Below are 17,624 nucleotides of genomic sequence, written 5' to 3'. Positions count from 1 at the left end.
AGGTCGAGTTTCGAGCATCATTTACAACTTTTTGTTGTCTTCTGCCGCTGTAACTACATAGGGGCTTCAGGTTCCCTGCAACACGCTCTCATTCACGACTGAGACGCACGGGTTCTACGAACAGCTTTATAATCCTGTGGACCAAACACACAGATCCAGCGAAAAAATACTGGCAAGGCCAAAACGCATAACACTAATAAATTTTCTGGTTAGCTCACCACTTAGAAAGACAGTACCATTTTCACAACAGCAAGCATTGAAAATACTATGTAACGCTCACCCTCAGTGGTCTTATAGACGCCGTTTCAAGGAGCTAATTGCTTAACAACTCTTTTATAATGTGTATACTCACTAATAAAGCTTAGTTAAAACAATATAACAACTTGAGAAGAATATTGAAATCCTCTGTTACTAGAACTGTCAGTAGCTCATACAGGAGTTTAATCTGCACCAACAATAATTTTTGATCATTTGCTCAATAACATAAAACGTCTGACAGGTAGTAAAGCAATATTAAAATCTAACCTAAACTCATTTCTTCTGGTCGACTCCTTCTATTCATTAGATGAGTTCTTATTTAAAAACTAATGACCTGTTAAAGAAAAACTAATTTTAAGTGTAGATGCATAGGTAGAACTGGAAAAATAATATGCTCATAAATGTTAAGACTAATCATGTATACATATCCTGTGAAATGATTCCATCATTTAGATAAAGAACCATTCATAAGCGCCAGGGAACATGTAACTATGTAACCAGCCCTAATAGTCGTATCATTAGATGTGAATTCAAGAACTACTGCGCCAGTGATCGCTCGAAGAAGAAATACATCTGTTCCACAGGTAACATTAAGAGAGTCGGCAACAGTCTTCTGCGAAGAAACCTTTAAAGCAATGCAGAAAAATAAAGGAACAGTTCTGTGGCTGAAGTTGATTGATTTCTAAAATTTTCTTTTAATTCATGTGTGGCTTGCATTTGCGGTTGTTTTACCCTGCCATACACCAGACGCGTCTTTTAATCCGAGTAGGTGTTGTTTCCAATAAAGCCAGACATCTAGTTATAAACTGAAGAAATAGACAGCATAATATCTTAAAACATACTAATATTTCATCTGAAGGAGTTCATTGTCTTAGTTTTAATTTCATATTCACCTTTCTCGGTTTACATCTGTAGTTAAATCCACGTTAAGCCATATAGAGTAGTTAATTGGTATGGGTTTAGTTTATACTTAAGGGGTTCATTTAATTCGTTTAGCTGGGCCCCAAGCTAATAATAACAAGTAAATTAAAGCAAACTATAGAGTGCGGGTGATAACAGTAAATTAATATACACTCCTGGAAATTGAAATAAGAACACCGTGAATTCATTGTCCCAGGAAGGGGAAACTTTATTGACACATTCCTGGGGTCAGATACATCACATGATCACACTGACAGAACCACAGGCACATAGACACAGGCAACAGAGCATGCACAATGTCGGCACTAGTACAGTGTATATCCACCTTTCGCAGCAATGCAGGCTGCTATTCTCCCATGGAGACGATCGTAGAGATGCTGGATGTAGTCCTGTGGAACGGCTTGCCATGCCTTTTCCACCTGGCGCCTCAGTTGGACCAGCGTTCGTGCTGGACGTGCAGACCGCGTGAGACGACGCTTCATCCAGTCCCAAACATGCTCAATGGGGGACAGATCCGGAGATCTTGCTGGCCAGGGTAGTTGACTTACACCTTCTAGAGCACGTTGGGTGGCACGGGATACATGCGGACGTGCATTGTCCTGTTGGAACAGCAAGTTCCCTTGCCGGTCTAGGAATGGTAGAACGATGGGTTCGATGACGGTTTGGATGTACCGTGCACTATTGAGTGTCCCCTCGACGATCACCAGTGGTGTACGGCCAGTGTAGGAGATCGCTCCCCACACCATGATGCCGGGTGTTGGCCCTGTGTGCCTCGGTCGTATGCAGTCCTGATTGTGGCGCTCACCTGCACGGCGCCAAACACGCATACGACCATCATTGGCACCAAGGCAGAAGCGACTCTCATCGCTGAAGACGACACGTCTCCATTCGTCCCTCCATTCAAGCCTGTCGCGACACCACTGGAGGCGGGCTGCACGATGTTGGGGCGTGAGCGGAAGACGGCCTAACGGTGTGCGGGACCGTAGCCCAGCTTCATGGAGACGGTTGCGAATGGTCCTCGCCGATACCCCAGGAGCAACAGTGTCCCTAATTTGCTGGGAAGTGGCGGTGCGGTCCCCTACGGCACTGCGTAGGATCCTACGGTCTTGGCGTGCATCCGTGCGTCGCTGCGGTCCGGTCCCAGGTCGACGGGCACGTGCACCTTCCGCCGACCACTGGCGACAACATCGATGTACTGTGGAGACCTCACGCCCCACGTGTTGAGCAATTCGGCGGTACGTCCACCCGGCCTCCCGCATGCCCACTATACGCCCTCGCTCAAAGTCCGTCAACTGCACATACGGTTCACGTCCACGCTGTCGCGGCATGCTACCAGTGTTAAAGACTGCGATGGAGCTCCGTATGCCATGGCAAACTGGCTGACACTGACGGCGGCAGTGCACAAATGCTGCGCAGCTAGCGCCATTCGACGGCCAACACCGCGGTTCCTGGTGTGTCCGCTGTGCCGTGCGTGTGATCATTGCTTGTACAGCCCTCTCGCAGTGTCCGGAGCAAGTATGGTGGGTCTGACACACCGGTGTCAATGTGTTCTTTTTTCCATTTCCAGGAGTGTAGAAATGTGGGCTATCAGGCAGTGAAACATTAACGTTTGTAAACATATGTATTGAAAAATTACAGTCGAACTTTTACCGATTTCCCGTAGAGCAAGAGTATTACAGCATGCTTTGCCTGCGCCACTTGAGATTTACGCTATATGAAATTACAAGCTATTGTCTACGGCGGGGCGGGGCATTAGAAAAGCAAAGTATTGCCGCCGAGCAGAGCAGAGTAAACGCACAAGAAGGTTGCAACAATAGGTGCTCATGGCCACGGTCTTCCTCAAATGTGGCAGGGCAGACATTGGCAAAATTACCATTGGGAGCTCTGTGTGCCAAATGGTCTTCTCCCAGGGTCCAAGTGAATTCATGTCCCTACCCTTCCTCTACTTTTCTGATGGCTTACTGTCACTGGTTCGTCTGCTGTAGTTTCTCCAACCAATGGAGTGTGGCGTTACAAACTCGTGGACTGCACGTAGTTTCCTTGGTGTTGGTTTGTGCACCCGAAAAAAAAAAAAAAAATTCCGCGGAATCAGGACAATTGTATTTTCCAGGGCTTGACTGCTATGTGTGTGGTATCGATAGCAACGATGCCATGGAATAGTTTCTCAAGTGGGCACTACGAGAGACACAGACGACAGCGCCCTCTAGCCGGTACTGTCGAGGTCTACGAGCTCCGCGACTGCTTCAGCCCATTTGATCAGGTGCAGCCAGCCAGGACACTTCGCCTCAGCATCGCACCTACGTACAAAGTTATGTAATCGTTTATCACCTTGTTATTGCACCAGTAAGCCACGTTCTTACAGTACCGACTTGTATTACCTTTTCCCGTTCCTACGCACGCGCCGCCTCCCAGGCGGGATACAAAAATGTGGTTCTGACCGCGATAAAATAAATTCTACCACGGCCAGGTCCCTATGGAGTTAATCTTTGGTGTAGTTGTTCCACTATGTCCCTGTCATTTTCTAGGGATGGTCATTTTTTGCACATCCCAGCGACCAATACGTTACAGAGGGCTGCCAAGCCATCTGCCAGCTAACAATTCCAGACTTGTTGACTTAGGGGTATTCCCGAACTGCCGTTGTGGAACTGAGTCGTGTAAACTTGTGATTGGAATCACACTGTACAAAATTAGAATCACTTCAGTCCTATGTTTGACGCCATATAAACACATTTCTGCCGTGGGAGCATGCAACTGCTACAAGCTGTTACTGCTGGCTGTTCCCTGAACCAGAACAGAGAACCGCGCGCTACAAACCGTGGAATATTACCTCGCTTTGCGACTGCGTTTGCTGCTCATCACCATCATCAGGTTTCTGATATATTAACAGGTACTTCACGTCTCCATTGCTTCCTTTTTAACGTTGCTTTATGCACTACCGTCCATTACATCAGCCAAGATCTGAAACCTCATGCTCCTTCGCCTCCTCTTCCCTTCCACTTACCCTCTCAGACTGTTTTCATAAGTCCCGTCTTCTTCATTAATTCAGTAATTGTCTTTGATTTCCTACTCTTCCCAGTACCTCTTCATTTCTTGGGGTATCATCCTATTTCATATAGCATAACTCCGTGAAACCATAGCGAGAATGAATATTATACAACAGATATAGCTTTAATGTTATTATTGATGTACGAAATCCATAATGCTGTTTTTCACTTAATGTGGATTTCCTTCAAGCTGTTGTTTAAGTTGCGTTTGGGTTGTTTGGGGAAGGAGACCAGACAGCGAGGTCATCGGTCTCATCGGATTAGGGAAGGATGGGGAAGGAAGTCGGCCGTGCCCTTTCAAAGGAACCATCCCGGCATTTGGCTGGAGCGAGTTAGGGAAATCACGGGAAACCTAAATCAGGATGGCCGGACTGTTGTGTAAGTGTTTCACAATATGACAAGTTGTTAAAACTTTATCGGAGTAAGTACTTAATACTACTAATCCAAAGAAAACACAGTTGCCTCTTATCTTTAGCTTCCGTTACGTCACGCAACTTATCTCTTTCTTCATACCACGAAGTGCGCGATTTGGGCTACCCTTACAGATGCTAGGCAGCAAGATCTCAGTTTAACATCCCGTCGAGGTCATCAGACGATAAACGGTAGCTCAGCTGTACAAAGAATTGGTAGGATATTGGACGCAGCATTTTAGAAGGAATTATGTATCTATTTGCGTTATATGAAAACGTGTTTATTTACATTTACTACAGTGAGGCAGTTATTTTGGGACCCCTTCTGCTGTCGACGGAATGGTGATTTGCGGCGCTGTTATGTGGCTACTGTTTGATCAAGATGCACACATGTTACGTCATTGAAAACCTCTTCGAAGGCTCCTTCGATGCCACAGAAGAAGTATATATTATCATCAGAAAATAAAGTTACTTTCATAATTCTTCTGCTAAAAACGATAGAAACTTCAGAATATACGCGCCACTGTCCACTATTACCGTGGCGGAAACTGATACGTTTACTCGTTCTAGACATATTTATGGTGGGCTGCCTTAGTTACATCACCCTGTCTATGCGCCGTACTGGTATAATTGATAGCAAAACGTCACTGTTGGATTTAAATGAGAACTGTTAATTTAGTAATTATTATTAACTATCACTCCTTTCTAAACATATTAAGCCCAAATTAATTTTGTGGTATGATGCAGAATATTACTCGGCTGTTCTCAAGTTTTCATTAAATTCTGATGCACGTTATTAACTCTGCACCCAGTCAACACAAAGCTCAGTGAGCGCGTATCTGGGCTGGGAAGTCGGTGGAGTGGGTGGTGGCAGGGGGGGAGCGGGGCGCGGGCGGGGGGGGGCGGGGGCTGGGGGGGGGGGGGGTCGAGCTACAGCAAAACTGGAGCCACTTGCTCAGCCGGACGCTGGTCAACAGCCGCTTAATTCTTTATTCAGCAGTTAACAGTTTTATGTGCGATCAAAAACATCTGCACGTAATAATTTAGCCTATCTAGCTACTCTACTGGCTTCTACTTTGAAGGCCAGTATCGACGTGTACTGACTGGCAGCAGGGGCGTAACTAGGATAGTGCAAGGCTCTGGGCCCCCTGGAGCCCAAAAGAAAGAAAGAAGGGAAGAAACAAAGAAAATTTAAAATGAACGCAAATCGCTGTAAGCGATTTCGGAAGATTCCGTCAAACCTAAGCCTGGATGGTCGAGCGGAGACTTGAACCACAGCCTTTCCGAATTGGAATTCAGAGTGTTACCACTGCTTGTATTCACAAAACAATAGAAATATGTCCAGCAACAAGAATTGTTTGGAAAATAGACAAATGGGGCAGAAAAAGTCATCAGGATAACGTGGAAAATTCTTTAAAGGTAAATAATGAGCTGATGCCGATTCAACATTTGTCTTCCTGTGCGGGATTCACGACTTGTTAAATATAAGTCTTGCGATTACTTGACATACGAAAGTTTGGATCGATGCTGGAGGCGTGCTACGATAGCTGTCCGCAATGGAGCGGTTTGGAAATCCTGTTTATGTTCCCGCCACGATAGCGCGCCCGCGGTGTTGTGGTGGTTTACAATAGTCTCCTTGTAACTTACTTCCTTTGGCGGACCTTGATATTTTCACAACGAACATCGACTTTTTTGTTTGTTTGTTTGGGTTTTAGGGCGCAAAACTGCTATGGTCATTAGCGCTCGGCCCGTGACTTAGGAAACAGTAAAAAAGCGAAATTGAAAACCAGCAGCAATGGGAACAAAGTCATAAAATTGGAGAAACTAAAAGCAGAAGGAAGGCTTAAAAATCCACTACAGAAAGGGGTTGGTTGTCCCCAAAAAAAGCTTCATGACTGACGTCATTTCACTGGCACTAATAAACTGGAGAACGCGGTCGGCTGAGCGCGTGTCATCTGCTAAAATCGACGATAGATCAGGCGATAGCTGTAGACGGGAGCGTAACGGATTAAAATAGGGGCACTCAATTAAAAGGTGTCTTACCGTCCACAGCTGAGAGCAGTGGGGACAGAGTGGGGGAGGATCGCCGCTTAAAAGATGTCGATGGCTAAAAAGACAGTGCCCTATCCGGAGTCTAGTTAAAATTACCTCCTCCCGACGACGCGTTCGGGAGGAAGAGGTCCAAGCACAAGGAAGAGCTTTCACGTCCCGCAATTTATTATGGGGAACTGTTGACCAATGCGCGTGCCATAAATGAACAACACGACGACATAAAACGCTCCGTAGATCGGCGAAAGGAATCAATTGAATAGCTGGCCGAAGAAGAGAGACTGCAGCCTTGGCTGCAATATCGGCCGCCTCATTTCCACAGATACCAACGTGTCCCGGGAGCCAGAGGAACGCCACCGGGACGCCCCCCAGGTGGAGCAAGCGCAGACAGTCCTGAATCCGGTGGACCAGAGGGTGCACAGGATAAAGAGCTTGGAGACTGAGGAGAGAGCTGAGAGAATCTGAGCAGATAACGTACTGTATCCGCTGATGGCGGCGGATGTAGTGGACAGCCTGGAATGGCTCTGAGCACTATGGGACTTAACATCTATGGTCAGCAGTCCCCTAGAACTTAGAACTACTTAAACCTAACTAACCTAAGGACATCACACAACACCCAGCCATCACGAGGCAGAGAAAATCCCTGACCCCGCCGGGAATCGAACCCGGGAACCCGGGCGTGGGAAGCGAGAACGCTACCGCACGACCACGAGATGCGGGCACAGCCTGGAGAACAGCGTAAAGCTCCGCAGTATAAACCGAACACTGGTCGGGAAACCGAAAGTGATTTGGGGTGTCGCCAACAATATAGGCACTCCCTACACCTAACGATGTTTTCGAGCCGTCGGTGTAAATAAATGTGGCGTCCGTCATTTGTGCACATAGAGCAGCAAATGCCCGACGATAAACAAGTGTAGCGGTACCATCCTTGGGAAATCGACAAAGGTCACAGAGCAGGCAGATCCGGGGACGGAGCCAAGGCGGTGCTGTACCCCAAGTTGTCAAGAAGGTTTTAGGAAAGCGGAAGGAAAGAGAATGGAGCAGTTGACTGAAGCGGACTCCCGGGGGTAGTAGGGAGGAGGAGCGGCCTGCATACCCTACATCAAAAGAGGTGTCGAAAAATAGGTCATGGGCTGGATTAGCAGGCATGGAAGATAGATGGCTAGCATAACGACTCAGAAGGACTGCTCGCCGATTGGACAGCGGAGGTTCAGCAGTCTCAGCATAAAGGCTTTCCACAGGGCTAGTGTAAAAAGCTCCAGACACTAAACGTAATCCACGGTGGTGGATAGAGTCGAGACGCCGAAGAATAGACGGCCGAGCAGAGGAGTAGACTATGCTTCCATAATCCAATTTCGAGAGCACTAAGGCGCGATACAGGCGGAGAAGGACCACTCGGTCCGCTCCCCAGGAGGTACCATTCAGGACACGGAGGGTGTTGAGGGATCGCAGACAGCGAGCCGAAAGATAGGAAACGTGGGAGGAGCAGCACAGTTTTCTGTCAAACATAAGACCCAAGAATTTAGCGACATCTGAAAACGGAAGGTTGACAGGACCTAGATGTAAGGAGGGCGGAAGAAACTCCTTACGTCGCCAAAAATTAACACAAACGGTCTTACTGGGAGAAAAACGGAAGCCGGTTTCGATGCTCCAAGAGTGGAGGCGATCGAGACATCCTTGAAGACGTCGTTCAAGAAGGCTGGTCGGTTGAGAGCTGTAGTAGATCGCAAAATCGTCCACAAAGAGTGAGCCCGAGACATCAGGAAGGAGACAATCCATAATTGGATTGATGGCAATGGCAAACAGTACAACACACAGCACGGAGCCCTGGGGTACCCCGTTTTCTTGCTAGAAAGTACGGGAGAGAGTAGTGTTCACCCGCACCCTAAATGTGCGCTCTGCCGTAAATTCGCGAAGAAAAATGGGTAGCCGACCTCGAAAGCCCCAAGAGAACAGTGTGCGGAGGATGCCTGTCCTCCAACAGGTATCTTATGCTCTCTCCAGATCAAAAAATATTGCTACTGTTTGGCGTTTCCGGAGAAAATTGTTCATTATATAAGTGGAGAGAGCAACAAGATGGTCAACTGCAGAACGATGCTTTCGGAATCCGCATTGGGCAGGTGTTAAAAGACTGCGGGATTCCAGCCACCACGCTACACGGTAATTCACCATACGCTCCAAAACCTTACAGACACTACTCGTGAGAGAAATGGGGCGATAGCTAGAGGGGAGATGTTTGTCCTTTCCAGGTTGCGGAACAGGAACGAGGATAGCTTCCCGCCATCGTCTGGGAAAAGTACTGTCCATCCAAATTCGATTATAAAGGCGAAGGAGGTAACGCAGACTATGGGTTGATAAATGCAGCAACATTTGGACGTGGATACCATCCGGTCCTGGGGCGGAGGAGCGAGAAGAAGAGTGTGCATGTTGGAGTTCCCGCATGGAGAAAGCAGTATTGTAGCTTTCGCGATTTTGAGAGGAGAAAGCAAGAGGTCGCACTTCCGCTGCACGTTTCTTCGGGAGAAACGCTGGCGGGTAATTGGAAGAGCTCGAAATCTCAGCAAAGTGCTGACCCAACGAGTTAGAAATTGCGACGGGGTCCACGAATGTATCATGGGCGACAGTGAGCCCAGAGACCGGGGAGAAACTAGGCGCACCTGAGAACCGTCGAAGCCGACTCCAAACTTCCGAGGAGGGAGTGAAGGTGTTAAATGAGCTAATAAAGAATTTCCAGCTTGCCTTCTTGCTATCGCGGATGACACGACGGCATCGCGCACGGAACTGCTTATAGCGGATACAGTTGGCCAAAGTAGGATGGTGGCGGAAAACGCGGAGAGCACGTCGCCGCTCACGTATTGCATCACGGCATGCCTCGTTCCACCAAGGAACTGGGGGGCGCCGGGGCAATTCGGAGGTGCGTGGTATTGAATGTTCCGCAGCTGTAAGAATAACGTCGGTAATATGGCTGACTTCATCGTCGACGCTGGGAAAGTGACGGTCATCGAATGTCGCTAGGGACGAAAAAAGTGTCCAATCAGCTTGGGCAAACTTCCAGCGTCGCGGGCGCATGTATGGCAGTTGAGGCTGCAGTCTAAGGACACATGGAAAGTGGTCACTCGAGTGTGTATCATCAAGGGCGAACCATTCGAAGCGCCGAGCTAGCGGAACAGTACCGACCGCAAGGTCCAAATGAGATAAATTTGTCGTGGAGGCAGATAAAAATGTAGGGACCCCAGTGTTGAGGCAAACTAGACCCGCTTGGTGGAAGACGTCTAGCAATAGTGAGCCACGTGGACAAGGATGTGGAGATCCCCAAAGCGGGTGGTGGGCATTGAAGTCCCCAACCAGCAGATAGGGGGGTGGAAGCTGACCAAGAAGATGAAGGAGATCAGCTCGTGCCATTGGTGTGGACGATGGAATGTATACAGTACAAAGAGAGAACGTGTATCCGGAAAGGGAAAGACGGACGGCGACAGCTTGGAAGGAAGTGTTTAAATGGATTGGGAAATAATGGAGAGTTTCATGGAGAAGAATCATGAGTCCTCCATGTGCTGGAGTGCCTTCAACAGAGGGGAGATCATATCGGATGGACTGAAAATGAGTGAGAACAAAGCGGTCATGGGGACGCAGCTTTGTTTCCTGAAGACAGTAGATGACCGGCGAGTAGGATTGTAAGAGGATCGACAATTCATCCCGATTGGCTCGAATACCGCGGATATTCCAGTGGATAATGGACATAGGGTGAACAGAAAATGGAGGAATGTGACCAAGGGTGCTGTCAACTCAACGATGGAATGGCATTCAGCCGAAGGCAGAAGATCCTGATCCATAGGTTGGTCAGGAGCAGCTCCTGCCACCAGTGATCGGCCGGTTGACCGGCCACCAGCAGTTCGCCTCGGCGACACAGAAGACGGCCGAGGGCGATTTCCGCCAGGTGGTGCTGTAGATGGGACACGCCTTGGCGGAGAAGGAGAGGAAGTGGGTTTCTTTGTAGCCTTCTTGGAAGTATGATGTTTAGATGAAGGAGGAACCGATGGTTGGGAAGTTGCGGTACGTAAAAACTCTTCACGAGTATGCTCTTTTTTCGAAGTCTTGGTGTCTGACTTTTGGGCTCGAGATTTAGCAGAACCCGATGAAGGGTGAGCCATAGAGTGGGCAAGCGAAAGTGGTGAGGTTGAACGGGCGATCTTTGCGCTGGCCGATCTGACGACCGTGGCACTAAAGGTGAGGTCGCAAGTCTGCGTGGCCGCCTCCTTTGTTGGCCGAGGAGAAGCAAGGACAGTGCTGTATTTTCCTGTCTGAGGCACAGTGGGCTGTCGACTGGTGAATAATTTCGAGCACCAAAGGTCGACACCTTTTCCTTCACTCTTATTTCCTGGATGAGCTTTTCGTCCTTAAAAATGGGGCAATCTCGAGAGGAAGCAGCGTGGTCACCCATACAGTTGATGCAGCGAGGGGATGGAGGTGGACAAGCACCCTCATGGGCATCCTTGCCACACGTAACAAATTTGGCCGGATTGGAACAGGACTGGCTGGTGTGATTGAACCGCTGACATCGATAGCAACGCGTAGGGTTTGGGACGTAAGGGCGAACGGAAATTATCTCATAGCCTGCTTTGATTTTCGATGGGAGTTGAACTTTGTCAAATGTCAAGAAGACAGTGCGGGTTGGAATGATGTTCGTGTCAACCCTTTTCATAACCCTATGAACAGCCGTTACGCCCTGGTCAGACACGTAGTGCTGAATTTCTTCGTCAGACAATCCATCGAGGGAGCGTGTATAAACGACTCCACGCGAGGAATTTAAAGTACGGTGCGGTTCCACCCAGACAGGGAAGGTGTGTAGCAGTGAGGTACGCAGCAATTTTTGTGCCTGGAGGGCACTGACTGTTTCTGACAACAGGGTGCCATTCCGTAACCTGGAACAAGACTTTACAGGACCTGCAAATGCGTCGACACCTTTCTGAATAATGAAAGGGTTGACTGTGGAGAAGTCGTGACCTTCGTCAGACCGAGAAACAACAAGGAACTGTGGCAACGATGGAAGAACTGACTGTGGCTGAGACTCAGTGAACTTACGTTTGTGAGCAGTCATAGTGGAAGGTGAGGAAACCATTGCGGAAGAATCCCCCATGATTACCGGCGTCTCCGATGGCGCGCTCCTCCCTTGTGGGGGCCCTCTCTGAGGGCACTCCCGCCTTAGGTGATTGTTCACACCTCAGGTCACACCTCCTGACAAACGGACGGAGGGACCAATCAGCACTTTCGGAAGGTATCAGCTCCGGTAATCACCCCCCCCTGGGCCTGGCCATTACCAGGGGGTACGTACGTGTCCTACCTGTCTACCCGGGGCGGGGAATTACGTGTTACTCCGTCACCGGCTACGCATGGAAGTGCGTGGGTCGGCCTTCAGACACGCACAGGGAGGAAGAAAGAGAAAGGGAAAGGAAAGAAGAGAGGTCTCAAACGCCGCAGCGGAGAAAAGGGTAAAGAGAAGAGGTAAGGAAAAGAGAAGGACAAAGGAAGGATGAAGACATACAAGCAAGGAAGACGAAGAATGCGGTACATTTACAAGCGTCCGTCTCCGGACGTAGGCACAAACCATACTCCCAGAGGGGGAGAAAGGGAAGGAAAGAGCCAGAGGTGAGGGGGGGGGGGCGAAGATGGGGAAGGGGAAGGATGCGGAAAGGGAAGGTATGCAGCCCGGAAAGGAAGGAAGGCCACATTAGCTCGGGGTCCCGTGCTCGCTACGCACGTATCCACAAAAGAGTTGTGGATCCCCTGGGGGGGAACATCGACATTGAACTTAAGTTTTACGACTGAGTGTGTGCGACCAAAAGCGTTGGAGATTTAACAGTTTTTACATGGTGACTTGTTTATCGATTATCATGAGCTAGTAGGGATTCACCTCTTCATCATGAGTAGCGTGGTCTATGTGAAACTGGTGGCTTGTGACAGGATCCTTAATGAGACGAGCGACCTTCAATTCACATATTTGGATGGAGGCATTGGCCCCGTGAAAGTGGAACATGCCAGTCTCAGACAGAGGATGGTACATGGGTTCGAGCTGCCATTTGAGGTGCCAGCAGAGATGGTGATGACGGCGTTGAGATTCTATGGCGTTGTGCTAAGCTATATGACGGGAAAATGGTCCCACTTTACCATATACCCAGTTCTGAACAGGGTGCACAGGTGCGCACCGACCTTAGTGAAAATGTCCCGCTGTATTTATACATGAGTGGATGCTGTGCCATCGTTATTTACGAGTGTCAGCCAAAGAGAGGTGTTCAGCTTAAGGGTAAGACGGACAACTTAGATTAAGCTCTATGCAACGTTGCATCCTGCAACTGTCACTTGGGGAAAAGAAGATGTCACCTACTCTGATGGTGCTCCCATTGACACTTGTGGGTCCTCCAGTCTGTACCGTATGATCAACTGTTGACAGAAGTGGCATCTCCAATACACAGTGAGCAGCCCCTGATACGCTGACAGGGCACTACAGATGGACAGCGCACTGTCTGAGCACTGCCCCCCCTCCTCCCCCCAGAACCAGTCTTGCAAAGCAAAGGGTGAATGGCTCTCTGGAGGAGAGGTTGGCCGCTGCAGACTTGGTGGTGAGGACTGAAATTTTTGTCCCCAATGGCAACGACTCCCAGTCATTGTCAGATACCGAGGCTCATGCCTGAAAACAACATACCGTGTGGTGATGGAAGAACGCCAACTGGCTCCATCTCATACCTACCAGACAGTGTCTACAGAGGAAGAAGATCATGCCGGTGGCGACCATCCCCAGCAGGAAGATATGATTGTTGATGCCCCTGGTTGGATTCGATTGGCACCGAACTTAGAAGAGACCTCTCACAGCCCCATGCTTCTCGATGATGGATTGCTGGTGGATTTGGTCTCTACTTCCATCATGGACATGCTGAAACCTTCAGCTGCCCCATTAATTCAGTTGGGCGATCACTGCACAAGCCTGACTACTTGGGTCGGCGATGCCAAGGACATGGAGTCTGCTGTCATAGCTAAAGCAGTTCCAGTCGCTTCACTTCATGACAGTTAAATGGCGATGGCTATTGGACGGGACCCATTGTCAACAGTAAGGCCCTCTTCAAGTCTTTCACCTCTACTCCATCCAGTGGGCACAAACAATACCATTTCCCTGTACCTGGCCTACCGGATTGGCACCCTCAGTCTCAGTACAGTCAGTTCATGGGTTAAGCTGCAGATGTATTGTGACATACTGTAGGCGGCAGAGCTCGAAGTCATACTCATATGGGAAGTATGTCTCCACCAGTTCGCATCCATTTAAGGACATGAATATTACCAGGCATCATGCACAGACAATGGTAGCAGTACAGCCTTTCTTGTGAAGGAAGACATCGTGGTCGATGGTGTGGCCTACCTCCCATCAGCATGAGGACTTTCTATCACGTATTGGAGCATGAGGATCGTGGATGTGATCGCCCTCTCCAGTATGGACAAGAGGAGAGGAGGGCGAGCACCATTGTTTGAGGGATGCTATGATTATATCATCCTAGGGTGCAACTTCAGCTGTGTGCTGTCACTACAGGATCAAATGTCACGTTTTAGTATCTGCCTGGCATTACAACAGCTGGTACAAGACTTTCGCCTCATTGATAACTGGTGGAGTATTCATGGTACCAGACAGAGACACACACATGTTACTGGACAATCGCGAGTCACCTTGACTGGATTTAAATCTTCCAGGGGATTGCAGTTGGAACACTTCAACAAGGGTCCGAGGCAAAATTGGAGAACTTCATCCATGTCCTAAGCATCGTGGTTTTCTGTGGCATAGAACCGACACTGATGCTCCTAGGAGGTATTGGTGGTATCCTTTTGGGACGTCAGGCGAAGCCCATCCGGCATATCCAGCACGGGGAGGGCTCGAGGCACCAAGTGGAGGTCTTCGTCCATCTCCAGAGCATCGTGATCTTCTGAGGCATAGAATCACCGGTGATGACCCAAGGAGGCTCTGACCAGATCCTTTTTGCCATCAGGTGCCATCTAGCGCATCCAGCATGGTCATCAGTGCTATGCAACGTCCATGATATTCATGGATGATGATACATGGCCTGCGGTTCTCTGCTGATTCTGTCCCGACTATGTGCACACACAAGTTTGTCCTCGAGTTAGCATTGTGTAAGTGTAGTGGTCTTTGCTTGCAGTTGCTGAACCACAGCCTACCCACCAGGTGATGGCGGTAAAGCAGATGTCCCCCACAGCAGGTTGTATGATATTCCATGGTGTGTCATTGCCAATACATTGCCTCTCGACAGCAGTGCCTGATTGCATGTCACAGAGCAGGTTCTGCGCAATCAAGCCACCGCCAGATAGTGAAGGAAATGTCATAGGCCGCCTCTCACAGTTCCTCCACATCTCCACCGACACATCTTCTACCGACACTCTGGATCATCGAGCAGAGGGAAATTTATCTTCCAAAAGTTCCTGCCCCGCCACCCCTCTATCTTGGGAGGGAGATGGTGCAGAGGTAGGCAGCATGATCAGTAAAGGCCATTGGCCCAGATGGTCCCCCAATAGCATTTCATTATATGTTCTACAATGTTATGAAGCCCTGATGGGATATGATGTACCAAAAACTGGTAACCCCTGCAGTGCAGATGCCACCATCCTTCATTGATGGCATCCTTATATCGCCTGTCATAAGGGGAGTTCGCTGTTCAACAGTGATTTCAAGATATTTATGAGAATTTTGTCTGTTTCTATGGACCAGGCATGTCTCAGTGGTGAAATCAACATCCAGATGGCACTCAGTTGCTACCATGATGTTATTGCACTGGCAGTGGCATGTTATGTATGTGGGGCCTTGGTGTTGGTGGGCTTTGACCAAGTTTTTGATAGGGTATGCCATGAATGTCATGAGAAGGTGCTGCAGTGTCTGGCCCTATCTCAGTCCTTCATTAACACTGTCATGTGCCTTCTGTGTGGCGTGACTTCACAGGTGATGATAGACAGACAAACAGTGTGCACTATCACTATTGTCTGCTCTGTGGGGCAAGGTTGCCCCATGTCAGTGATTCTTCATGCCATTGCTATGGAGCTTCTGTTATATGGACTACAGGCCAGCTACAGGGACTTACATTGAGAGACCACACCTTTGTCTGCCATATGCATGTGAACGATCTGATGTTTTTAGCGCAGATGCCAGATGAAGTCGAAAGATCACTGGACTGTATTGCCTGATATGATGCTTCCGCCAGAAGCCATTTGAACTGGGGGAACTCTGGGGTGATGGTCATTGGCAGGACCTCCTAGAAGGGAGCTTGGCCCCATACTCAATTTGGGATATGTTCAAATGTTTGGGGGTCATCTTTACACATGACAGTGTATGAATGGCACACCTTACCTATCCCATCTCTTACAAGGAATGCATACATATGTCTGCAGCAGTTTTCTGTGCCCTTTAAACATGGTCCAGTGGGTGGCTTATGCCAACGTCTATCACCATATAGGATAGCCCATCTGTCTACAGTCCTCCTGATACTGAGGACGATGGACTGCAGTCTAGAGGTAGTCTTTGGTTTCTTCACCAGCGAGGGAATGATCATCAAAGTGTGACACGATATGCTCACCCTCCCTAAGGGTGACCTCAGAATGGTCATTGTGGGGGTTAGAGCTGCTGCTTTATATGTCATCATGATGATGATGATGCAGACTTGCCTCTAGCACAGCTTCATAGGAACTCTGATCAAAGAACTGGCCCCCACCTGTCACAAACCACTGATTGCAGTGGCGTATATTTCCCTACCGCTATCTCACCTTAAAGAGTTTTTTGTGGACTTCCGTTACATCAACGCTGACCTACCAAGTGAGTGGCTGCAGAGAGTCAGTAACTTTTACTGCTGGATGATGACAGGCCATCCTCAGAGTCTGACTGGAAACTGTCTCCCCTTGGTTACTTGCTCAGTGGTCTGGAGTTCAGTGCATGGCGCTTTCCTCAATGCGGACGCTAGAGCGGCCTGGTACTTGGTGATCAATCACAAATATAAGAATCACCAGAGACTCTATTCTATATATACGATAGACTCTTCGCTATGTCTCCATTGGCATCTACACCATCCAGAATGTGGGTCTAACATGAAGGTACAGAGACCTCCATTCTCTTCCAAGATACGACATTTTATCCACATGCTAAAAGGCATGCAGTGACATGGATCAAGAGTTTGACCATATTGTATCTTTACCAGACTGGTGACAAACACTTTCTAGATTTTTGGAACTTCCTATTGGAACGATTGGCAGTGTCTTCCTGGACCTCCCCCCTCCCCCTGCATCTGGGCTGAGTATGAGAAGTTAACCTTATGTATGGGACAGTTTTATAGAGCAAATCAACTAACAGAACCATACGGAACCTACCTTTGTGAAGACATGCCAGGCCCCAATGGCGGAGCATCCGCGAATAGCTTGTCGATAGTTCTGTGGGAGTAGTGGCTAATGTTCGCTCTGCTGGAAGGGCTATCTTCACGTTGTGCTAACGCTTCAACTTTTTTCTTGCTGTTTAGATACTTTCTTTACACCTAAAAGGGCACAACTGTACGAATAAAGATTGTTTATTTAACCAGCCATTTTGTTAAAAAGAATTCAGAGGTGTCAGTCCAGAGATGGGAAGGAGGAGGCATTGTAGCCAGGTCTCGGGTTCTGACCCCTGCCTACCCTGCCTCCACCAGCCTGAAGCTGACCGCTCTACTTCCTTAAAGCAATAATAATGATTAAAAACAAGTGGCGGAAATTGCACATGCATCCATCAACCACTATTACTGACTATATGAGGAGGTGCACCATAGTGATGTGGCCTTGGCCCACAGACCTTCACTGGCATTCTTGATGATACAGTGTCGGCATCCCTTTTGGAGGAGATGACGAGTGATGATGTTGTGGATGCCACTGCCAAAGGGGC

This window comes from Schistocerca americana, chromosome X, assembly GCF_021461395.2.
Source record: "Schistocerca americana isolate TAMUIC-IGC-003095 chromosome X, iqSchAmer2.1, whole genome shotgun sequence".
Classification (NCBI taxonomy): Eukaryota; Metazoa; Arthropoda; class Insecta; order Orthoptera; family Acrididae; genus Schistocerca; species Schistocerca americana.
This window is presented reverse-complemented; position numbering follows the sequence as displayed.